Source organism: Ornithorhynchus anatinus, chromosome 10 (assembly GCF_004115215.2).
Source record: "Ornithorhynchus anatinus isolate Pmale09 chromosome 10, mOrnAna1.pri.v4, whole genome shotgun sequence".
NCBI classification, from domain to species: domain Eukaryota; kingdom Metazoa; phylum Chordata; class Mammalia; order Monotremata; family Ornithorhynchidae; genus Ornithorhynchus; species Ornithorhynchus anatinus.
Window position 1 is genome coordinate 58,248,252 of NC_041737.1, and position 25,852 is coordinate 58,274,103.

At 50.4% G+C, this 25,852-nt stretch overlaps 1 long non-coding RNA gene across 1 annotated transcript; it reads left to right on the forward strand.

Annotated features, from left to right (window-relative positions):
• The first annotated feature begins 11,339 nt into the window (after positions 1-11,339).
• Positions 11,340-14,754, forward strand: LOC103170439. Its single transcript, XR_001604347.3, has 4 exons — positions 11,340-11,659; positions 11,807-11,848; positions 13,300-13,332; positions 14,622-14,754. It is a non-coding gene; the product is annotated as an uncharacterized LOC103170439 (long non-coding RNA).
• Positions 14,755-25,852: the final 11,098 nt, after the last annotated feature.

Sequence of the window (25,852 nt, forward strand, 5' to 3'; positions counted from 1 at the left end):
ACACACGTTTCTTCTCTACACCACTGGCGTCTGAGCCATGGTCGCCCGAATGCCCCGGCGCCAGGAAGATGGCCGGCTGTGTTTCCAGAGACACAGCCAGAAGATTCTCCCTCCAAGACGCTTGCCCTCGGGAGTACAATCTCAGGGTCAGGGACGTCCTGTTCTCCCTTCACTTCCGATCCCTAGGATGGGTGTTTCTAACACGGGACTTGTCCTTGTTCTTCCCCTCCTCCTCCTCTCCCTCTTTATCCTCGTTCTTCTCCTTCTCCCCATCTTCTTTCTATTCTTCTCTCTCCCACGCCTCCTCCCTTTCCTCTCAGGGAAGGAGCTTAGCCTAATGGAAAGAACTCAGGCCAGGGACCTGGATCCTAACTCAAACTCCACCACGTAGCTGCTGGGTGGCCCTGGGCAATTTACTTCACTTCTCTGTTGCCTCATTTGCAAAAAATGGAAATTCAATACCTGGTCTCCCTCCTACTTGGACTGCAAGTCCCATATGGGGCGTGATTATTTTACATCTACCCTAGCACTTAGGACAGTGCTTGGAATATAATAAGCACTTAATAAATATTATTCTTATTCTGATAAGAATAAGAATATACTAGAATAAGAATATATATGATTAAGAAGTCTTATTCTTAGGAGGTGGTTCTTCATTCATTCATTCAATTGTATTTATTGAGTGCTTACTCTGTGCAGAGCACTGTACTGAGCACTTGGAAAGTACAATACAGCAATAAAGAGAGACTTCTTATATCCCCCTCATAAAGAAGCACACAGCAATGCACAGGAGAAGCAGTGATAGCAGTTTCAGAAAGGGAGGTATGTAGAGTTTAATCTATTACATGGCAGATGTACAAAGTTTGATCTCTTAACTCCAGGATCCAGAGTTGAAAGCATTTTTTATGTCTTTGCCCTTGACTGCCAAAAGGGAATACACGCACTTACCCCTGAGAGTTCCAAAGAAGTGGAAATCTTGAAAGTTCTATGTAATTCCAAGTATTAAGTGCCCCAATCCAAAAAGCAGGCTGGTCGATGGATTCCCACAGTGTGTGAATTTTCTCACATGGACTCTCTGAAATTGCCACTGGGTGGCAGGTTTTTTTTAACCTAGGAATTAACTCTGCTGAAACATCTTCTACATGATAAGCAGCTCCTTTTCAAAGCGGAGAAAGTAAATAGACTGGTCTCTGTGGCATTCATAGTCACCTTCCAGTGGCAGGCTTGCTCTGGTTAGGTGACACCTCTTTTTATAGTCCTAGCTGCTATAATTGAAGAAATTATTCTGAGGCTGTAGGTTTGTTACCTGTGATTTGACTACTAAATATGAAGTGGATGCAAAATGTGTGAAGCTCACAACAGGGACCACATTGGAAAAAGTTGCCTCAGTGAACACAAAGTTGACTTTTTTGTGGGGAAGTTTTTTTTGTTGTGTTGTGTATTTTTTCAACTTTTTTTTTTGTTAACTGTCATTGGGATAAATCTCCGGTTTCTAATCTCATTTCTTTGGCAAAATAATAACCCTTGACTAACAGTAATGCAATAGCCCACACAGTGGGTGAAAGCTGTGCTTTTTGTCACCTTGAAGTTTCTTGATGAGGTGTGAAATAATAATTTTTCTTATTTAATTTAGAATAATTAAATTCGTTGTGGGCAGTGAGTGAATGTGTCTATTGTGACATTGTAATTTCCCAAATGCATAGCACAGTGCTTTGTACACAGTAAGTTCTCAATAAATACAATTGAATATATGAGTGAAGAAGGATCTGGGTTCTAATCCCACCTCTGCCATTTTATCTGCTCTGTGACCTTGGGAAAGTCACTTCACCTCTCTGTGCCTCAGTTACCTCAGCAGTAAAATGGGGTTTAAGACTGTGAGCCCCATGTGGGACAGGGACTGTTTCCCTTCTGGTTATCATGTATCCAACCCAGCGTTTAGTACAGTCTGGCACAATGTAAGTGCTCAACAAACACTATTATTGTTATTATTAGTAGTAATAATAACAATAATAATAATAATAATAAAAGGCCTAGGAGTCAAATGGGGAGAGGAAAGCCTATCTTGGTCTACAGCCCCCTACAGAGATGGCAGAATTTATGATTACTGTGTCTGAATCTCCTTTTTCCCACCATTGATTCCTTGTTTATGTCTTCTCTCCTTCCCGGAATGTCTTCCCCCTTCATATCCATCAAACAGGCAAGTAATCTCCCATCCTCTCTCCCTATATGATGGTCTAGTGGAAAGAACATGGTCCTGGAAGTCAGAGGAACTGGATTCTAATTTCAGGTCCTCCACTTGTCTGCTGTGTGCCCTTGAGTAAATTACTTAACTTCTCTGGGCCTCAGTTCCCTCATGTGTAAAATGGAGGTAATATACTTGCTCTCCCTCCTATTCAGACTGTAAGAAACTTGTGGGACAGGAACTGTGTCCAATCTGATTATTTTGTATCTATTTCCTAGAGATTAGTGCAGTGCCTGACACATAGTAAGTGCTTAACAAATACCATTAAACAAAAGCTACTACTCTATGCCTAGGTTTCCTCATCTGCAAATGGGAATTCAATAGCCATTCTCCTTCCTACTAAGTAGGAAGGAGAGTCCCATGTGGGACAGTGACTGTAGCCAACCTGATTTCCTTGTGCCTATTATAGTGTGTGGCACATACTAACCACTTAACAAATACCATTATTATTATTATTATTAATTCATTCATTCAATAGTATTTATTGAGCGCTTACTATGTGCAGAGCACTGTACTAAGCGCTTGGAATGAACAAGTCGGCAACAGATAGAGACAGTCCCTGCCATTTGACGGGCTTACAGTCTAATCGGGGGAGATGGACAGACAAGAACAATGGCAATAAATAGAGTCAAGGGAAAGAACATCTCGTAAAAACAATGGCAACTAAATACAATCAAGGCGATGTACATTTCATTAACAAAATAAATAGAGTAATGGAAATATATACAGTTGAGCGGACGAGTACAGTGCTGAGGGGATGGGAAGGGAGGGGGGAGGAGCAGAGGGAAAGGGGGAAAAGAGGGTTTAGCTGCGGAGAGGTGAAGGGGGGGTGGTAGAGGGAGTAGAGGGAGAAGAGGAGCTCAGTCTGGGAAGGCCTCTTGGAGGAGGTGAGTTTTAAGTAGGGTTTTGAAGAGGGGAAGGGAATCAGTTTGGCGGAGGTGAGGAGGGAGGGCGTTCCAGGACTGCGGGAGGACGTGGCCCAGGGGTCGATGGCGGGATAGGTTATTATACAAAAACCCTCTTAAAATCATATCTCCTTCAAGAAACCTTCCTGACTAGCCTCTCATCTCCCTCCCTGGTCTCCCTCCATTCTTCCTTACCTCCTCACTTAGGTCTGTACCCCTTAAGCACTTTGATATTCAGCCCACCCCCACTGCACTTCTGTACTTTCCTTACATTCTGTGGCTTTCCTTACTTGTAATTTATTTTAATACATGTCTCCCCTGCTATATCGAAAGATCCTCAGGGGCCCAGATCCTGTCTACCTACTCTTCCAAATGTTTAGTACAGTGCTGTGCACAGAGAAAATGCTCAATAGCTACTATTAATGGGTAACTCTCCAGGTCCCCACTTTGAGGTTCCCTGTACCTTCTTTCTATGCCCTGCAACTTGTAGAGCCCACATAGAAGCCATAGAGATGATAATCCAGAAAGACTCAGCCAGTGTCATCAAAAGCTGAGAACCTCTCTCTACGCCTTTGAGGAGGACATGGAGCCCACAAGACTTGAGATACAGGGGGAGATGGAGAGATTCAAACTCAGAGTTTGGGGGTTGGCTCCAGAAGGACTCAGCTCCTGTCGGAGAGATGCGGAGGACTGTGGGGACACCCGTCCAATCCCCAATTTGCCGTCACGCCCACCATCGGAAACCCAGCGAGGAGGTCAGAGGCAGAGACGTGGTGGTGGTGGCGGCAGCTGTGGGGATGGACACGTGCAGTCAGAGAGGAGCCGGATCCTGGCAAACACTTGAAGCTGAGCAGCGCAAACAGCCAAGATTCTCTGCCAGCCAATGGCTTTGGGCTCCTGGAGGATGGTGGGGAGGTGGAGAGTGGAGAAAGCCTGGGCCCAACCAGGGGCCGGGTGGCTATAGAAGTAGGGGAATGGTCAGTCACCTGCTGACTGGGGGAGAGGAGGGGCCAAAGATGGGGACATGGGCTTGGGGCTGGACTTGAGATGCTGATCTGAAGGGTGGGGTGTCCTGTTGGGGGGTACAAGCCTGGAGGATGGAGGGAGGTGGAGAGTGGAAAAGGCATAGACCCAGTCAGGAGCCAGGTGGGCACAGAAGTGAGGGAGTGGTCACCCACCTGGGGAATATCACTGCAACTGCCAGTTCAGCACATAATTAATCACAACCCCTGTAGGATTTACTGACCCATTTTATGTATTCTATTACTTCCTCCCAGCTAAAATTCATTTTAATGTCTGGGCTCCCTGCTAGTCTGCAAGTACTCAATATAGTGCTCTGCACATAGTAGGTGCTAAATGAATGTGACCAATTGACTGATATTGAACAGAAACTGCGGCAGAGTCCTGGTATGCTGCCTGGTATGTGTGTGTATTGTCGGGTGTCTTGCAGAGTTACAGAAGAGAATTTGGAAACTGGGGGACAGGGTGTAGAGCTGACCAGTGAAGAGGGGGGATGGGGGGCAGGGCTGGGGTCCCTGGAGAAGGGAAGGGAGGCGGGACACCCATGAAAAACAAGAAGAAGAAGGAGATTGGGGCAAAGAGAGGAGAAAGGGGGGAGATGAGTAAAATGACAGAGAAGGACAAAAAGATGAAAATGGAGAGAGAGACAGAGACAGACAGAAAGATATGAAAACAGTCAGAGAAAGACAGAAAGCAGAGATGGGCAGAGAGACAAAGATGGAGAGGCAAAGGGGAAGAGACAATCAGATATGGATACAGAGAAGGAACTAGAAAGGGTCAGAGATGGGGAGAGAAAAATAAGTGAAGACTGAGATGGAAATATAATCAGAGATTGAGAGACAGAGAAGGACAGAGCTAGAGAGGCAGAAAGAGGATCAGAGTTGGAGAGAGGAGTCATGGAGTTGAAGAGATAGAGATAGAGAGGTCAATCAATTTATCATTAAATCAATATCAATTGATCACTTGCTGTGTACAGAGCATTGCACTTAGCACTTGGGAGAATACAACAGAGTAAGTAGACACATTCCCTACTCACAAAGTGATTTCAGTCTGCAGGGAGACAGACATTAAAGGAATTATGGATATGTACATAAGTGCTGTGGGACTGAAGGTGAAGTGAATATAAATCAATCAATCGATCATATTTATTGAACACTGTACTCAACACTTGGAAGAACACAGTATTAGAGAGTTGGTAAACATGTTCCCTGCCTACAGTGAGCTTAGAGTCTATAAGGGGATGCAGACATTAATGTAAATAAATTATGGATATGTAGATAAGTGCTATAGAGCTGAGGGAGGGGTAAATACAGGGTGCATATCGAAGTGCAAGAGCAATGCAGAAGGGAATGGGAGAAGAGGAAATGAGGGTTTAGTTGGCAAAGGCCTCTTGGAGGAGATGTGCCTTCAATAAGGCTTTGAAGGTGGAGAGAATGATGGTCTGTTGGCTATGAAGAGGGAGTTCAGAAGGACGTCAACAAGGCTAAGTGCTTAGATTAGCATGGTAGCAGTTTGGATGGAGAGTAAAGGTCAGTTTTATTCACAATAAGTTATTAGTAATAACAATGATAATAGCGATTATTATTATCATTATTTTAGCAATATTGTGAAGGTTGGACAGACAAGATATGGTGACAGATTGAATGTGTGGATGAATGAAAGGGGTGAGTCGAAGATAACATCAAGGTCACATGCTTATGAGACAGGGAGGATGGTGACCCTGTCTACAGTGATAGGAAAGTCAGGGGGAGAACAGGGTTAGCATGAGAAGACAAGCTCTGTTTTGGACATGGTAAATCTGAGGTGTCAGCCAGTCATCAACATAGAGGTATCAAGTGCTTAAAAGGATCCAAGTCTATAATCAAATCAGAAGAGAGAGGAAGTTGGGGCTAGCCTTTTGGATATGTGGTTGTAGTCAGGTTTTGAAGGTGGAGAAAGTGGTGGTTTGTAGTATACAAAGGGAGAGAGAGTTCCAGGCCAGAGGTAGGATGTGGACAAGGGGTCAGTGGCAAGGAAAACAAGATTGAGGTATAGTGTGTAAGGTGGTGTTAAAGGAGAGATGTGTTGCCTAAATTGTAGTAGGAAATCAGGGAGATATGGTAGGAGAGGGGAGAGGTGATTGTGTGTTTTAAAGCCAATAGCAAAGAGTTTCTGTTTGCTATGGAGGTGAATGGACAACCACTGGATGTTCCTGTGGCATGGGGAGTTTGACTGAACGTTTTTGTTTTTTTTAGAAAATATGAATCGGGAAGCAGAATGAAATAGGGACTAACGGGGAGAGGTAGAAAGCAGGGAAGTCAGTGAGGAGACCGATGCAGTAATTAAGGTGGGATGTGATAAGTGCTTGGATCAGCGTGAGGGAAGGAGAAGAGAGAGAGACAGACATAAGGCCAGAGATGGACAGAAAGAGACTGATCCAGTGGGACAGCATCTAATACTATTGAATAATACCCAAATGGCAGCCCTCCCATTCCCTCTGCTTCCAAACACATGCTTCTCTGGCCAAGAACTTCCTGCAAGGGCAGAAACAGGCCTGTCCAGCCTAGGATGTCCAACTTGCCCAAAGGGGCTGCTCAGAAAGGTCTCTGGCCCTCTGATTCTCCACTCAGCAGGACCCCCATTCAAACTGTCATCCCAGAGACAGATCGGAGGAGCAACATAAACTAGCAGAAAGAGCACAGACCTGGGAGTCCAAAGACCTGGGTTCTAATTATGCCTCTGTCACGAGCCTGCTGTGTGACCCTGGGCAAATCATTTAACTTAGAAGCAGAGTGGCCTAGTAGAAGGAGCACAGGCCTGGGAGTCAGAGGCCCCGAGTTCTAATCCTGCCTCCATCACTGATCTGCTGTGTGATCTTAGACAAGTCAATTCACTTCTCTGTGCCTCAGTTACCGCATCTGTAAAATGGGAATTAAGACTGTGAGTCCCATGTGGACATGGACTTTGACCAATCTGATTAGCTTGCATCTACCACAGCACTTAGTACAATACCTGACAACCAATGCCATTAAAACAAAAACAAAAACTTCTCTGTGCCTTAGTTCCCTCAACTGTAATGGGGACTCAACATGTTCTCCCTCCTACTTAGACTGCCCATGGAGAGCAAAGACTGTATCTGACGTGATTAACTTGCATCTATCCCAGGGCTTAGAACAGTGTTTGACATAGAGTAAGTTCTTAAATACTGTAATTATTTATTATTATCAGAGAGGCCCAAACACAGGAAAGATGGAGGGGCAGGGCAAACTTTGACTGTGAACCCCATGTGGGACAGGGACTGTATTCAACCTGATTAACTTGTAACTCCCTCAGTGCTTAGAATAGTGCCAAGCATAAAGTAAGTGGTTAATAAGTATAATTTTATTAATAATAATAATGATAATGATAACAGTGATAATGTGACAGGAGAGACAGAGACAGAGAGGGAACCTGTCAGAGCTTCAGTGGCCCAGAGCACGTGACCTGTAGGCTCCAAACTGGATGATGGCCAGCTTCAGTCCTGGACCCAACCTGTTTCAGAGACCTTGAGGATGGACAGAGGGGATGCATGACCCAGATTGCCCCCCAAAATTCTCGGGCAGGAGGATACGGTGGGGATGCAGGGGTAGGGATCCAGACAACAAACACTGTCCTCAGCTACATGGCTCCACTATTCCTATCCAATCACCCCTGACCTTTCTCCAGCCACGGACTGCCCTTTCGGGAGACTCTGCCCCTCAGGAAGGGATCTCCGGGGTCATCCCATCCCTCCCCCTGCTTCCATCCAAGCAGTTGGATGCACAGGAGTGTCTGGTGGCCTCTCATAACGTCGGACGGAATGGCCTGACTGACCGCAGGGCAGGAATGCGGTGGGGAAAGGGTGAAAGTCCTGCTGGCATCGATGCATGTTCCCGTTCTGCCCCCAAGCCCTTGGCCCGGCCTCCAGCCCCATCCCCATGTGCCCAGTGTTTGCACAGCAGCCGGTGGAGGACAGATGAGCCTGGGGGCTCTGGCTCTGCCCTCTTCCATGGAGACGCACACAACACAACAGAGCTGCAGGGGGCCAGGGGAGCCTCTCCGGGTGGCTGAAACAGGTTTTTGAATGAGAGGGAAGAGCCTATGGTCTGAAATCGGGGGTCTCTATTAGGGGCCTGTCCATCCCCACAGACACCACTGGGTATTGGGGGAGGAGCAGAAGGGGGAGAAGACAGGTACCGTGCCCTTGCTGGGCTGTCAGTCTGATGAGAAAGCCAGGATACTTACATACATGTGCACACACACATACACTATGCTGGGTGTTAGGGCAGGGGCAGAGGTGTGGGGAGGAGGTATGCTGCTGCCCTTGAGGAGATGTCAGTCTGACGGAGAGACAAGACAAAAAGGGATATACATATATGCATTGGGCAGGGCACTAGAGATGGGACAGAGGGAAGAGGGAAAAACTGTTCCTGTCCTCAAGTTGCTACCAGTCTAATTGGGGAAATAGCAGTAATAATAATGATAATGGTATTTGTTAAGCACTTATTATGTGCCAAGCATTATTCTAATTGCAGAGGTAGATGCAAGGTAATCAGGTTGGTCACAGTCCCTGTCCCCCTTTGACAGGCTCACTGTCTTAATCCTCATTTTACAGATGAGGTAACTGAGGCACAGGGAAGTGAAGTGACTAGCTTGAGGTGACATAGCAGATGAGTGGCAGAGCCAGGATTAGAACCCACATCCTCTGACTCCCCAGCTCGTGCTCTTGCCATTAGGCCATGCAGTGCACATACTTATACGTGCGCGCGCGCGCACACACACACACACACACACACACACAACCAGGGACAGAGAAAGAGACCATTCCAGAGTCCCACCATCATTTACAGCAAACACACGCATACTAAGTCACAGTCAGCCTGCAAGACTGCAAGGCAGGGCTTACCTGGAGAGAACAGGACAATATAGGAGTAATCTAGCAAGGCTTCTTGGAGGAGGTAGCAATCCAACCATTGCACTAAACACTGTGGTAGAAACCAGATAATCAGATCGAAACAGTCCCTGCCCCACATAATAATGTTGGTATTTCTTAAGCGCTTACTATGTGCCGAGCACTGTTCTAAGCGCTGGGGTAGACACAGGGGAATCAGGTTGTCCCACGTGGGGCTCACAGTCTTAATCCCCATTTTACAGATGAGGGAACTGAGGCACCGAGAAGTTAAGTGACTTGCCCAAAGTCACACAGCTGGCAAGTGGCAGAGCCGGGGTTTGAACCCATGACCTCTGACTCCAAAGCCCGTGCTCTTTCCAGTGAGCCACGCTGCTTCTCATGGGACTCACATGGGACTCACACTCACTCCCATGGGACTCACATGGGACTCACAATTCAAGGGTGAAGGAGAACAAGTACTGAATCCCTTTTTTATAAATGAGGAAACTGAGGCCCAGAGAAATGAAGTGATTTACCCAAGGTCACATAGCAGGCAAGTGACCTGGGCACTTGCCTACTATGCTCTAGCCTGTAAGCTCCTGGTGGGTAGGGAACATGTCTACCAATCCTGGAGAAGTAGTGCGGTCTAGTGGAAAGAGCCCAGGCATAGGAGTCCAGGACACCAGGTTCTAATCCCAGCTCTGCCACTTATCTGCTGTTTGACCTTGGGCAAGTCACTTGACTTCCTGGGCCTCAGTTAAGACATCTGTAATGGGAATTAAGACTGTGAGCTCCAAGCGAGACAAGAACAGTGTCTAATCTGAAAAAGCTTGTATCTTCCCCAATGCTTGGAACAGAACCCAGCACATAATACGAGCTTGAACAATACCAATTTTTAAAAAAGGGGTGGGGGAGAAAACCTGCTACATTTTACTCTTCAAAGCGCCTAGTATGATGCTCTGCCCACAGTAAGTGCTTGATAAATACCAGCAATTGATTAATTAAGTGGCGGAGTCAGGATTAGAACTCAGATCTTCTGACTTGCAGACCCTCCCAGGGTCTGTGGGTGAAAGGAAATCCAGGGTGCCAGTGGAAGGGAGACCCAGAGTGAGACAGGAAAGGAGTCCACAGTGAGAGGAGAAGGTGGATCTAGGGTCAAAGGAGAAGATCCAGGGTGAGAGTGGAAGGTAGATCCAGGGTCGGAGAGTAAAGAAGAGCCAGGGACTGAGAGAACAGGAGATCCAGGTTCCAAGAGGAATGGTTCACAGCAGTCAAAGAGGACACGGTCACAGCACACAAAACGGTTGCAGGAGCACCAGGTCAAAAGAGTGAAAACGCCTGCAGTTGTCTAAGCCAATTTCACCTGATTCCTTCCCAGGTGGAGCCAGGACCTGAATCTAAATCTCTCCCCTTCACCTCTCCATTCTGGGCTTGTCCCTCCCTGTGCCAATCCACCTCAGTTTACCCCTGTGCACCCCAGCCTGGAGTAGGAAGCTCTTCCAGGATATATTACCACCTCCACCTCCACCCCAGCCCCTGTCCCCTCGTACTGCCCGGCCTTAGACCCAGCTCCCAGTTGGAAGGAGGGAGGAAGCAGCTCCAGGGATTGCAGTTCAGAATATGGGGGTCGTAGCTCAAGCTTTCCCCCTTCACCCATTTCCATCCCCATTGCTGATGGCACTGTGGCCTGGAGGCAGTGAGAGATTCCTGGGGATCCTCTCCCAGAAGCAGCCCATAGCCACATCGCTGCCCAAGACCCCTAATCCATTCTGGGGGTTGTAGGATTTGACAGGAGAGTCAGGACTGTGCAGGGACACAAGTGTCCAGGTCCAGCTTACTATTACTACTACTAATAATAATAGTATTTGTTAAAGCACTTACTACGTGACAAGCACTGTTCTAAAACACTGGGATAGTTACACGGTAATCAAGTTGGACACAGTCCCTGTCCCCTTTGGAGCTCACAGTCTTAATCCCCATTTTACAGCTGAGGTAACTGAGGCACAGAGATGTCAAGTGACTTGCTCAAGGTCACACAGCAGAAAAGTGGAGAAGTCAGGATTAAAGCCCACTTCTTCTGACTCCTAAGCCCTAGATTTTGCCACAAGGACACGCTGCTTCTCTTACTGTGTCAACAAGCCGAAGCCATGAGCCATGGTTGGAGAGACCACCTCGGGCAGAACCGGAATTAAGGGCGGGGAAGGCAGTGGTCCAGGCTGGGGGAACTGAGAGAGTGGGCAGGTCTATCTTGACCCCCGGTTCCGGACTCCAGACCACAGCTTCAACCCCGGATGCTCCTTGCCACGGTGCCACTGCCCAGCTGGCACCGGGGCCGCTGTTTGTTTCCAACCGTCGCTCCCAGCCCTGTCCTCGGTCCTCAGCCTCCTCCTCCAGATCGTCTCCCTAGGCCCCGCCCGGCTCCCCCGGCTGCTCTACCTTTATAAAGCACGACTGGGCACCCCAGAACCCCAGCCTCTGAGCCTCTCGCTCTTGAACTTCGTGGCTTGATCCTACTTCTCTCCCACTCCGCTACCACTACCGCCACCATGAAGGTCTTCGCTGTCTTCATCTTGGTTGGACTCCTGGGTGCCCTCGCCTCGGCCCGTGAGTCTGGGGGCTGATTGTTAACCCATCTATCTGTGTGGGGAGAGCAGTTGGGAGGCCCAGGGAGGGCAGGAAGGGGTCCGGGCGGATCGGCCGGGTCGATGGCTCTTTCTCAGCTAATTTCTTTTCTCTCCCCTTCCCTCGCAGAGAACACCACCACTGCTACAACCCCAACCACCACCACTCCTAGTACGTAGGCAGCCCCTCTTTGTGGTTTCTTCGTGGCAGCTCGACCAGCAGAAGGGCCCGAGCGAGATGGGGTTCCCCCCTCCCAGTTGCACGAGGGTGGAGCCTCTATCACCAAAGCAGTAGACCCTTCATTCTCCCTCTCTCCGGGGTACTGAAGGGGCCATAGGACAGAGACAGACAGGGACTCCATGTAAGGGAGTGGGGGTGAGAAGGCAGGGGAGATTGGTGTTGCTTTGTCGGGGATTAACTGCCTTTTCTCCTCCTCCGTGGTGGACTATGACTATGCCCACGGGGCCAACCATGACCTCGGCCACCATGCCCACCACACCGACTAAGCAGCAACCCCTCTCCAGGGCATCTCCACTCATGGAGTCAATCCATGGGCTGGAAGGGAATACCAGTCAGGGCTCGCAGTAATTCTGGCCTTCGAGGGTTGGCGTCTTGCCCCAGCCCCAAGAGCCGGATCCGCTGTCTGAGCTCAGGGACGGGTTCCAAGGATGTGGGTGGACAGAGGGCAGTGGGGGAAGAAAGAGAACAGGGTTTGCCTGAGGAAGCAGAGGGAGTGTCAGGCAAGTCTACAGTTGCGCAGGGACAAAGTCAGCGACCAATTTACCGGCAAAGACAGAGAGGGAGACTCCCCATGGGGAGAGAGGCAGGTGGACAGAGTTGGGGGAAGGATCGGGTCTGAGAAGGCGGGGCCAGGGCATCTCTCACCCGCTTGGTGGCAGTTAACTACAGAGTCTGGAGAATTAGCTGAAGGGACTTTATGTAAATCAATGCGAATGAGCACGCAAATGGGGGGAATAACGCTAGCACCCTGCAGGGAAGAGGATTAAGGATTAAGAATCCCATATCAATGTCCTAAAACCCTCTAACTCCGGTTTCTCCCTTGCGTCACCTACCAAAACCACCACTACGACAGCAACTACGCCCACAACGCCCACAACGCCCACAACGCCCACAACGCCCACCACGCCCACCACGCCCACAACGCCCACCACACCCACAACGCCCACTATGCCCACCACGCCTACGACCACCACAACCACCACGACCACCACGACCACAACGCCTACGACCACCACAACCACCACGCCCACCACGACCACAACGCCTACGACCACCACAACCACCACGCCCACCACGACCACAACGCCTACGACCACCACAACCACCACGACCACCACCAGTAAGTACCTCCGGGGACAGAGCCGGCCAACAAGCTGGTGAAGTGGGACAACAGGGAAAGTGAGAGCGGAGCCCGGCCAATGGCGTTTATGTACTCCGTGAAAATGAATACGCAAATAACCTAGACTGAAACCTGAATCAAGTAGGGAAGAAGGATGAAGGGGCAGGGAAATGAGGGAGGAGGGAGAAGGAGAAAGAGGAAGAGATGGGGAGGGAGAAACTCTGATTTCCCATTTCCAACCCCTGATCTTTCTTCCCTGTAGAGCCTACCTCGACTACCGCTAAAACGACGAAGAGTAAGTACGCGGCCTCGCCCTTCTGTGGTGACACCAAAAGTGTGGTATACCAGAAAGCTGGACCTTTAAGGGATTTTGGTGGAGAATGTGGTGTCTATTTCTGGGTGGAAGTGTGGGTGATGGGAACAATAACCATGTTCCCAGCCCAGAGGATCATCCCTTAGAGCCCAGAGGGGGGACTCCGAGGAGAAAGAGACAGAGAGAAGATTGCCTGCAGGGGAGAGGACAGGTGGACAGACAAAAGGGTGGGATGGGCAGACCATGGGACTGTCCGATGGAGAAACCCTCTCCCCTCTGATCCTCCACGCAGGCCCATGAGGGCTAGAGGCTGCTCTTGGCCTCACACCCCCTTTCCCACACCTCCCTTCTCTTGAAGTCCCTTATCTCCTCCCCCTCACCAAGGTCTCACCCACCCCCTCGCCCCGGGCCCCTTTCACTTGGCCTTGTTATTAATTACTTAAGGTATTTGTTAAGTGCTTACAATGTTCATTCAATAGTATTTATTGAATACAATGTGACAAGCACTGTACTAAGCACAAGTGAAGATTCAAATTAATTATGTATGACACAGTCCCTGTCCCACAGGGGGCTCACAGTCTAAGTAGGAGGGAGAACGGGTATCGAATCCCCATTTTGCAGTTGAGGAAAATGAGGCTCAGAGACTTGCCCAAGTCACACAGCAGATAAATGATGAAGCTGGGATTAGAACCTAGATCCTTTGACTCCCAAGCCCGTGTGCTAACCAGTAGGCCATATAGCTTCTTCTTCTTCTTCCTCCCCTCCTCACTCTCACCAAAGAGAAACAACATGGGGTAGTAAACAGAGCCCGGGCCTGGGAGCCAGAAGGCCATGAGTTCTAATCCTGACTCTGCCACTTCTCTGCTATGTGACCTTGGGCAAGTCACTTAACTTCTCTGTGCCTCATTTACTTCATCTGTAAATTGGGGATTGAGCTTGTGAGTCCCAAGTAGGACAAGGGACTGTGCCCAACCAGATTTGCTTGAGTCCAACCCAGCACTTAGTACAGTGCCTGGCACATAGTAAGTGCTTAACAAATGTTATCATCATCATCATCAAAGCCTCGCGCCTGCCAATCCCCCCCACCATGGTGGCTCCCTGAGTCCGGATGGAAAAGGAATTAGCCCCTTTTAGTCCCCACTCCCGAGCCCTCTTCAGAAAAAGGGAAAACGAACCACCCTTGTAGCAGGAGGCACTCGGATTAGACATAAGGAGGAACTTTCTGGCTGTAATTGAAACAGTTCACCGACCATGCGGCGTTTCTTTTTCAGCATTACTAACGCTTCCAACACTTGGAACACTTCCAACCATGAAAATTATCATTGGCTAAAGAAACCAGAGAACCAGAGAACCTGCCCCTAACGACCTCCCTGCCAATCAATAAAATAGCAACAGCATAACCAGCCCCATCTGCTCATACTTTGTCTGCTCGTCCGTTCTCCTTTTCTGGCTCGTAGGACTTGTATGGGGTGAGGGGGAGGGCACCCCGCTGCTCGAGTCTCTGACTTTCTGGCTGGTGAGAGGGTGGAGGGACAGAACCGAGCTAAAGGTGCAGTTTGAATCGGGCTCCGGCCTCAGACTGGAGATCGAGGGGGAATGGGGAGGGGGTGGTCCGACCCCATCGGTGGGTCAGCCGGCGGAGTGCGAGGGGGTTTGGACGGATTCACAGACTGGAGGCTTTGACCTGGTCCCGAAGGACAGTCAGGGGTGTGTGCTGTCTCTGCCATCCTGCCATCGGCAGGAGATCAACACTCAGTTTCGGTTCTTCCCGCGTCTTGTGCCCCTGGAAAGACCGAGCCTGAAGAGGTGGGCTCGGGACTTGTGGGCGGCATTCAGAGTTCAGTGGATTTGTTGGTGCATGCGTGCCTGAACGCATACACACCCACACCCACAGACACCCACACCCACAGACACCCACACCCACATACACCCACACCTACATACACCCACACCCATACACTCGTGAGAGAGCCAAGGGGTTTGTTCTACCCCAGGAAGATTCCACTCCACAGCCCACGGCCCCACCGGACTGCTTTGACCCCAAAAGAGCCTTGTCCTTTGTCTCGCTAGGGCCAAATCAACAACGCCAATAGCATCATGTTCTGGGCCCCTAGACCTGCAGACTGTCTGTCCTCGGATCCTGTCAGCTGCCGCTACCCATGACACCTTGTCTGAGTGAGAGGAGACTCAATCAATCAGTGAATGTAATCATAATAATAATGATGGTACTTGTTAAGCGCTTACTATGTGCTAAGCACTGTTCCAAGCACTGGGGTAAATGCAAGTCAATCAGATTGAACAGGTCCCTGTCCCACATGGGGTTCACACTCTTAATCCCCACAGAGAAGTTAAGTGACTTGCCCAAGGTCACACAGCAGACAAGTGACAGAGCCGGGATTAGAACACATGACCTTCTGATGCCCAGGCCCGTACTCTAGCCACCAAGCCACGCTGCTTCTCTAGCCAGGATCACTTCCCTTAAGGAGCTTTCAATCTATCTGCGGGAAACAACAGCGTATAAGGATATGCACACAAATGTCTGTAAGGGTGGGATGAGTATTAAGGTCCTTAGGGAGTATAGCCCTAAGTGCATAGATGACATAGAATGGGGAGATGAGAGGCTAATCAGGGAAAGCAGCATGGCTTAGTAGAAACTGCGTGGCTTAGTGGATGGAGCACAGCCTAAGAGTCAGCAGGAACTGGATTCCCTGTCTGCTGTGTGAACTTGGGTAAGTCACATAACTTCTCTGAGTCTCAGTTGCCTCATCTGTAAAGTGAAGATTAAGACCATGAGCCCAAAGTGGGGCATGAACTGTGTCCAACCTTATTACCCCAGAGCTGCATCTACTCCAGTGCTTTACTTAGTGCTTGGCACATAGTAAGCACTCAACACTCAGCACTCAATGAACACAATAAAAAAAGCATCCTGGAGAAGATATTTTATTCATTCATTCAATCGTATTTATTGAGAGCTTACTGTGTGCAGAGCGCTGTACTAAGTGCTTGGGAGAGTACAATATAACAATAAACAGATACATTCCCTGCCCACAATGAACTTATAGTCATTGGGGAGGCAGACATTAATATAAATAAATAAAATATGGATATGTACAAGGAGAGGAGAAGAACAAAGGGAGCAATTCAGGGCAGTGTAGAAGGGAGTGGGAGAAGAGGAAAGGAGGGCTTAGGGAAGGCCTTTAGGAGGAGATGGGCCTTCAATAAGGCTTTGAAGGGGGGCAGAGTAATTATCTGTCTGATTTGAGGAGGGAGGTTGCTCCAAGCCAGAGGCAGGACGTGATCGAGTGGTCGGGGTAGAAATAGACAAGATTGAGGCACAGTGAGAAGATTAACAGTCGAACTGTACTAAACGCTTGGGAGAGTACAGTACAACAGTAAACAGGCACATTACCTGTTCACGACGAGCTTACAATCTGGCGAGGCTCGAAGCCCGGTACTCTCAGCTGGTCGCAAAGAACGACTGTTCCTGAACCCGCACCCATGACTGCAGCTCTCAGGGCTGTGGCAGGGGAGGGGAGGTTGCTGGAAAACTGCCATCACTGTTGCCGTAAAATTCATATGATTTTTTTAAAATCAATCATTCATTCATTCAATCATATTTATTGAGCGCTTATAGTGTGCTCTGAACTAAGCGCTTGGGAAAGTACAATATAGCATTAAACAGGGACATTCCCTGTCCACAATGAGCTCACCATCTAGAGTGGGGGAGACAGACATCAATACAAATTAGTAAAATTATAGATATGTACATAAGTGCTTTGGGGCTGGGATGGGGGAAGAGCAAAGGGATAAATAAAATTACAGATATGAACATAAGTGGTTTGGGGTTGGGAGGGGACTGGGAGGGGCGTTGGGAAGCCCGGTTTCCAGGGACTGTGTCTGCCCTCAGTGTACATCCCCTCCCACTCCTCTTTCTCACCCACCCCATCCACCTCCTCATGCCAGCCCGAGTCCAGACACAGTACAGAGATGGGGCATAATATGATGCTGCTGCTATTTAATTGACTGACAGGAAGGACGAAGAAGACCCCTGGGCAAGGGGTTATGGACATGGCCAGGTCTGCACTTCTCGCTCTTTCATTCATTCAATCGTATTTATTGAGCGCTGTATGCAGAACTCTACTAAGTGCTTGGAATATACAATTCGTCAACAGATAGAGACAATCCCTGCCCAACAACAGGCTCACCCATCGCTCACCGGGATTTTATCCCGAAAGACAGGTGGGGGGCATCATTTTTCATCTGTTGTGAAGCTTGGCATATGAAGATCTGCCTCGGGGTACAGTCAGGGTGCTTTGAAATGAAGTCTCCCCTGCCACCAGCAGACTCCTCCACTTGCTGGCTCCATACTCTGGCTTCCTTTTAATCAATCAATCAATCAATGATATATTTTGAGCGCTTATTTTGTGCAGAGCACTCAGCAGCGTGGCTCAGTGGAAAGAGCACGGACTCTGGAGTCAGAGGTCATGAGTTCGAATCCCAGCTCTGCCACTTGTCAGCTGTGTGACTGTGGGCAAGTCACTTAAATTCTCTGTGCTTCAGTTACCTTATCTGTAAAATGGGGTTTAAGACTGTGAGCCCCACGTGGGACAACCTGATTCCCCTGTGTTTACCCCAGCGCTTAGAAGAGTGCTCTGCACATAGTAAGCGCTTATTACCAACATTATTATTATTATTACTTTCCTCACCCTACCCCGGACCTCGGCAGGGAGGATTCCTCTCCCCGTCAGTCCTCACCAGCACGACAATTAAGACTGACCAGGACGACTCCCAGCCAGGACGTGGGACTGCCCTCCGCGTCTTGCCAGTGCTCTCTGGTTGGCATTTAGAGGAGCGAAGTATGCTGGCTGGAATGTAGTAGGAGAGCAGCCAGATAAGGTAGGAGGGGGCAAGGTGATTGAGTGTTTTAAAGCTGATGGTAAGGCAATTCTGTTTGATGTGGAAGTGGATGGGCAACCACTGGAGGTTCTTGAGGAGTTCTTGAGGAGGTTCTTGGGAAGATATGGACTGTACGTTTTTATAGAAAAATGATCCAGGCAGCAGAGTGAAGTATGGATTGGAGCAGGCGAGAGAACAGTAAACAAAAGTGTGTAGTCCCAACCTTTGAGGAGTTTACAGTCTAATGGGTGAAGCAGTCAGCGGGCAATGTGCAGCCAAGGGAGAGGGAAAATGCAACGAAGATGCTACTGGAAACAGAAAGAGGGGAGAGTAGCTTGGGAGTTCTGCTTTAGCCAGGGTGGGTTTGAAGTGCCCGGAGTACATCCAAGGAGAGATGACTGGGAGGCGAGAGGAAATGACAGAGAAGATAATGAGGTCTCGTCTGATGAGGTAGAACCAGAAACCGTCCTTCCGTGTACAGCTCAGCACCCCGAGAGAGGGAGGGCAAAGCTAGAACAAGGAGAGGAAGTTGAGTGCCAATGGGGAGAAAGCAGAGGAGGAATTAGAAAAAGAAGAGGAGGAGGAAGGGGGGAAGAGAAGTAGGAAAAGGAGGAGAAGGGGAGGAGGAGGAGAGAAGGGTGGGCAGGGGTGGACAGAGACTGGGAGAAGGGAAGGAGGCGTATCTAGGGCCAGAGTAGCTAAAAAGACAGAGTCCAATGGCCGTGACCCTAGGAAGTCAGTGGGTGGCGTCCTTGAGGGCGGAGGCTTGGGAGGAAAGGAGGGTCGTCTCCTGGGGAGGAATTAGACTGTAAGCCCGTCAATAGACAGGGATTGTCTCTGTTGCCTAATTGTACATTCCAAGCGCTTAGTACAGTGCTCTGCACATAGTAAGCGCTGAATAAGTACTATTGAATGAATTGAAAACAGCAGCCTATCCCGCCATTCAGAGGATGACGGGACCAGTGAGTGGGGGAGAAAGAGACCTAGGAGGTGGTCAGACGTGTGTGAAGGCCGAGGGGAAGAAGCTAGGGCCGGGGAGGCTGGAGGAGGCAGAGAAGGAAGGGAGGACTCAGTGACAGTTCTCAGAGTCTGGAGAAGGAGAAGATCTGGGTAGGGAGAGTGGATCGAGTTTGAGAAGAGCCGAGAACTCCTCCTCATAGGACACTATGGACTGGTGCAGGTGGGCGAGAGGAGAGAAGGAAAGTGAGGGTGGTCCTGGACGTGGCGAGGGTGGCTCTGAGAAGAGTTCACCTTGATGCCGTCCATCTGCCTAGCGAAGTCAAAACTAGGCCTCTTGGAGTCAGTTAGAAAGGAGAGGAGTGGTCCTGGGGTTTTTTCCTCTGCATTGCCTTATGCTTGGATTTGAACCCTTTATTTGTCCCACTATCAGATCCACAGTAGTTATGTACAGATCGGTGATTTATTTGAATGTCTGTCTAATGGGTGAAGCAGTCAGCGGGCAATGTGCAGCGGGCAATGTGCAGCCCGTCTAGACTCAGAAGCAGCGTGGCTCAGTGGAAAGAGGATGGGCTTGGGAGTCAGAGGTCATGGGTTCGAATCCCGGCTCTGCCACTTGTCAGCTGCGTAACTGTGGGCAAGTCACAACTTCTCTGAGCCTCAGTTACCTCATCTGTAAAATGGGGATTAGGACTGTGAGCCTCATGTGGGACAACCTGATTACCCTGTATACCCCAGCGCTTAGAACAGTGGTCTGCACATAGTAAGCGCTTAACAAATACCAACATTTATTTATTTATTTTTTAGACTGTAAATTCCTTGTGAGCAAGGAGTGTGCCTACCAACTTCGGACGCCCTCATATAACGATAGATCGTTATAACGATAGATCGTTTGAGTAGCAGAGCTGGCCGGGTGGTAGGGTGGTGGGCGAGGGAGTCAGTGAGGGAGGAAGTCCTGGAGGCTGCAAGGGGAAAGGCAGGTCTAGCTGCTCTGTGGGGCGATGGACAAGGGAGTCAGTAAAGGAGGGAGCGGGAGCCCTGTGGGCTGCAGAGAGAGTTGTGGGTTTGGCCGCGTTTGGTGATGGGAGCAATCAGTGAGGAAGGGGGAGGTGGGGCCGCTAATCAGATCAAAGGCCAGGCGGTGGCTTGCTCAGCAGGGGAACGGAGTTGGGCCCCCAACACTCAGCGGCAGTAGGAGGCAATGAGCGGGGAGGCTAGTGGTGGGAGGAGATAGAAATGGAGGGGAGAGCCGAAGGGAACGGGGAACGGGCTGAGGAATCCGTGGGGCTCTGTCCACGCCGGGGTGAGACACGGTCATGGGGGTAGGAGAGGTGGGGAAGACAGTTCGTGGGGAACAGGGGTGTCGGGGTGGTGGCGGGTTGGCCGCCCCTCTCCCCAGCAGCGCGGGTTGTGCGAAGAGAACAGAGACGTTGATTGCCAGAAGTTCCTGCTTTATTGAGCGGCGGAGCGGGATTAGGAGGAGCGGATCGGGGACGAGTGGGGCGGAGGGGGGCCTGGCGGGGCGGGACGAGTCCAGAAGGGGCCGGACGGTAGCCCTGTCTCCACGGGCGAGTCCGCGGGGCGACTCCGACTTCAGCTTCGGCTAGGAGGGGAGATGACTTCCAGGGGACGGCGAATCTTCTCGTCCCTCTCTTTGTCCTCGTCCCAGAGGGGCTCTGGCCGGAGGTGGAGAAGGGATGGCTTGGGAGGGGGCTGGGCGCTCTGAGTCGGGGCTGGACAGTGACCTTTCCCTACCCCCTGCCCTCTTCCCCCTTCTCCCCCTCCTCCTCCCTGCCCTTCTCCCCAGCCTGGGGCGTTTCACTCATTCATTCATTCAATCATATTTATTGAGCGCTTACTGTGTGCAGAGCATTTAATGTTGGTATTTGTTAAGCGCTTACTATGTGCAGAGCACTGTTCTAAGCGCTGGGGTAAACACAGGGGAATCAGGCTGTCCCACATGGGGCTCACAGTCTTAATCCCCATTTTACAGATGAGGGAACTGAGGCAGAGAGAAGTTAAGTGACTTGCCCACAGTCACACAGCTGACAAGTGGCAGAGCTGGGATTCGAACTCATGAGCCCTGACTCCAAAGCCCGTGCTCTTTCCACTGCACCACGCTGCTTCTTAGTACAGAGCACTGTACTAAGCCCTTGGAAAGTACAATTCGGCAACAGAGACAATCTCTGCCCAACAGGTTCACAGTCCAGAAGGGTTTCTATATCTGAACGATTGAACACTGATGCATTAATCCTTTAAATCAGGGCGGTTGGTCCTCCTTTCTCCACCCTCAGTCCTCGGGCCCTGTTAGGCCACCCGGGTGGAAATACTGAGTTTTAAGAAATACTAAGGGCCCGGAGGGAGGGCGGAGGAACCGGGAGGGAGAGATGGTGCCGCGCACACGCGTCCAGCCAGCAGGGGAGCAGGCGGGACCACACTCACCCTCCGTTTTCGTGCGGTCCTTGGCTTCAATCCAAGGCTCGGTCTCGGGCTCAAGCTCGGGCTCAGTCACAGGCTCCTTCGGAACTTCGAGGATCCTTTTCTCTGAAACGCAACACCAACGCCCCCCGACCCCTTCCAATTATTCAGGCGCCCTGCCCCGACAAGCAGCCACCGAACGCCACTGGGGGCCGAAGGAGGGAGACTGTTCCCTAGGTAAGAGCGTCGGAGAGGACACAAAGGGTGACCAAGGGTTAGGGTTAGGGGGATTCTAGTCTGGATAGAACACCGGGAGGTCAACGTGTCCAGGCCCCTGCCTCCACAACACATGTCAAACTGGACCAAAACCAGGGCGGGAGGGCCGTTGGCTGGAAGGGAAGAGGTGGAAGAGGCAGGATGTACACTATCTCCAGAAGGGGCCCTCTGCGGCAGCTGGAAGCCCCAGGAGCTCCAGCGCCCAGTCCCCTAGGATGACCCCAAGGACCACCAGTGGGTGAGAGCAGGGGTGTCTGGGAAGACTTTGGGGAGGGACAAAACGGACTGTGAGGGGGCCGGAGGAGTGGAGTAGCACGAGGAGCAGGGCAGACACGTACCCTCTTCGGGCAACTGGCTCGTCTCTTCAGGGCCGGAGATTTTGGCTGTGAAGGAGGCCAGAGAGAGCGTCAGGCGCCCCTACCCCACCCTTTTCGGAGATCTCGAGAGGGAAGGAGAGGAAGATGCCCCTGGGGGAGGGTGAGTGAACGGGATCAGACCAGAACGAAGAACCACCATGACACTTACACTGTCCCCGCAAACCTTCGACCTCGGCGTCCACTTTACTTGGAGCGTGTTCCCACCTCCCAGGGTTACCCTGAAGCTGGGGCCGAGTCCCAGGGGCGGGAAAACTGCACTAGCCGCCGGGCTGCCCCAGATCGGATCCCCTCGGACATTGGCCCCTGGGGACCCCGATGGGGACCTGGAAGGAGCAAAGCCTTCCCTCTTCCCCCTCTCCCCCTGCCACACCCTTCAATAAAAGAGAGCCCTCTCTCACCGCCCGAGGCCAGGAAGCAGGCGACTCCAACCAGAACCAGGAAGGTGAAGAGTTTCATGGTGTCAGAGGTGATGGAGGCGGCACGGGACTGGGGCACGGTTCACGCTGGATGACCCAAAGGATTGCCGACTGGACCTTTATAGGGGTGGGGGGAGAGGGGGCAGCCGCATGTGACTCTGGATTCTAGGAAGGGCGTGAGGTCGGGGTGCCGCCTGTGGGCAGGAGTGGAACGGGAAGCAGGGGTTGGGCTTGTGGGACGGTCAGTGCCAGCTGGAAGGGTCAGGAGCTCCGGAGGGGGGGCAAAGACAGGGCCACACCCCTATGCCAGTAGTCTTGGTTCAGGGACTATGAATCCTGAGCAGGGAGAACTGAGGAGGAGCCGAGGGTCTCTCCCCTCACCCTCACAACTGGATGACTTTAAATCGAACCTCAGCCAGACTGCAGCTTGGGGGCCGAGGGAGTGGGAAAGCCCATCCTAGCTCTGGAGGAGGAGGTGCGGGGGTTGTCCAAGGCCACGGGACACTCGCCTCGACCTTTTTCCCAACCCGGATTCCTGTCCCTCTTCCCTACCCCCCCTGCCAATTCTTCCTGCCTCCCCCCCAACAAATTCCTTCCCGTTCCCCCGAGGGGCTCCCTCCTCACAGATGGCCATTGTGCGGGTTTCCTCTTCCTGGGAGCCACTGGGGCCCGCCCCGGGTGTTTCCGCCTCCTCGTCCCGTCCAGATCCCGGGGCGGGATACTGCTATTGTTATTCCGGGTCCAGGCACTTTCTCTTTCATCGTTCCATCTGCCCTGACAGGGAAGGAGGGAAAGGCCGCCTGAATTGAATCCATTTTCTAGCCAGGGGAAAGAGATTGGTTAAAAGACTGGTCTGAGGTCATCCAGCAGGCCGGTGGCAGAGCCCGAACAGGAGCCCGGGTCTCCAGGCTCCCAGAGCCACGATCTTCCTCCGGCCAATGCCCCATCCAGGGGCGGCCTGTGAGCGACCCCGGCTCCCTTTTTGCAAGGCGGTGTCCGAGTGGATTGGGCTCCCCCTTGAGTACCGGCCTTCGCCCTCTGGCAGACGCATTGTGACACCTCTGCCATGACAGGCGATGAGAAACCTAGAAAAACAGTGAATCAATCAATCAATGGCATTTATAATAATAATAATAATAATGTTGGTATTGTTAAGCGCTTACTATGTGCCAAGCACTGTTCTAAGCGCTGGGGTAGATACAAGGTAATCAGGTTGTCCCACGTAGGGCTCACAGTCTTCATCCCCGTTTTACAGATGAGGGAACTGAGGGACAGAGAACTGAAGTGACTTGCCCAGGGTCACACAGCTGACAAGCGGCGGAGCTGGAATTAGAACCCATGACCTCTGACTCCCAAGCCCGGACTCTTTCCACTGAGCCATGCTCGCGCTTAGTAGGTGTAGAGCTCTGTACTAAGCGTTTAGGAGAGTATAATACAATAGAGTTAGAAGACACAATCCCTGCCCTCAAGGAGCTTACAGGCTAGTGGGGGAGACAGACAATAAAATAAATTCCAGACAGGGGAAACCAAAGTGTATAAAGATAAGCACAAAAGTGCCATGGGGTCATGAATTCAAAGTGCTTCAGGTGTACAGTCCCAAGTACATAGGTTACATAGAAGGGAGGGGAAACAGAAAGAGGAAAAGAGGGGCTAGTCAGGGAAGGGTGCTTACTGGAGATAAAATTTTAGTAAGGTTTTGAAGATGGGGAGAGTGATGGTCTGTCAGTTATAAAGTGAAACAGAGTTCCAGGATAGAGGGTGGACAGAGTAAGGGGTCGGCTGTGGGAAAGATGAAATCAAAGTCCAGTGACTAGGTTGGGGTTAGAGGAGAGAAGGGTATGAGCTGCTTTGTAATAGGTAATCAGCAAGAGAAGATAGTACTATCTTACTCACTGTGCCCCGATCTCGTTTATTTCAGGCCGACCCCTTTTCCATGTCGTCCCCCTAGCCTAGAACTCCCTCTCTGCCCTTTTACGCCAGACCACCACTCTCTCCACCTTCAAAGTATCATTCATTCATTCAATAGTATTTATTGAGCGCTTACTATGTGCAGAGCACTGTACTAAGCGCTTGGGATGAACAAGTCGGCAACAGATAGAGACAGTCCCTGCCGTTTGACGGGCTTACAGTCTAATCGGTATCAATAAGGTCACAACTCTTCCAAGCGGTCTTCTCTGATTAAGCCCTCTTTCCCCCCACTCTGTCCCTTCTGTGAAGCCTATGCACTTCAATTTATGACCTTTGGTCACTTGATATTCGCCCCATCCGCATTCCCAACCTCACATCACTTATGTACATATCTTTAAATTATACATCATTAATTATGTATTTATTCATAGTAGTGTCTGTCTCCCCTTCTATACTGTAAGCTAGTTATGGGCAGGGAGCACGTATGCTAATTCTGTCATATTGTAATAATAATAATAATTATGGTATTAGTTAAGTGCTTACTGTGTGCCAAACACTGTTCTAAGCGCTGGGGTAGATACAAGGTAATCAAGTTGTCCCACGTGGGGCTCACAGTTTTAATCCCCATTTTACACAAGAGGTAACTGAGGCCCAGAGAAGTGAAGTGACTAGCCCGAGGTCACACAGCAGACAAGTGACAGAGTTGGGATTAGAACCCACGTCCTCTGACTCCCAAGCCCGTGCTCTTTCCACTAAGCTATTGCAAGCGCTGGGTACAGTGCTCTGCACATTGTAAGCGCTCAATAAATGCCATTGATTGATTGATTGATTAGGGGTTGAGTGCCTTAAAGCCAATGCACATGTCCATAATTTAATCTATTCATTTGTACTAAAATTTGTCTCCCCCTCTAGACTGTAAGATCACTGTGGGCAGGGAACCTGACTACCAACTCTGTTATTGTTTTCTCCCAAGTGCTTAGTACAGTGTTCTGCACACAGTAAGTGCTCAGTCAATTGACCAGTCAAACGAATTTGAGTGCTTACTGTGTGCAGAGCACTGTACTGAGCACTTGGAAGACTACATTATAACAGAGTTGATAGACATGTTCCCAGCCCACAGCAAGCTTACAGTTTACAGGGAATAAATACGATTGATTGATTGAACTTTTTGTATAAAAATGATCCGGGCAACAGAGTAAAGTGTGGACTGGAGTGGGGAGAAATTGGCGGCAGGGAGGTCAGAGAGGAGGCTGA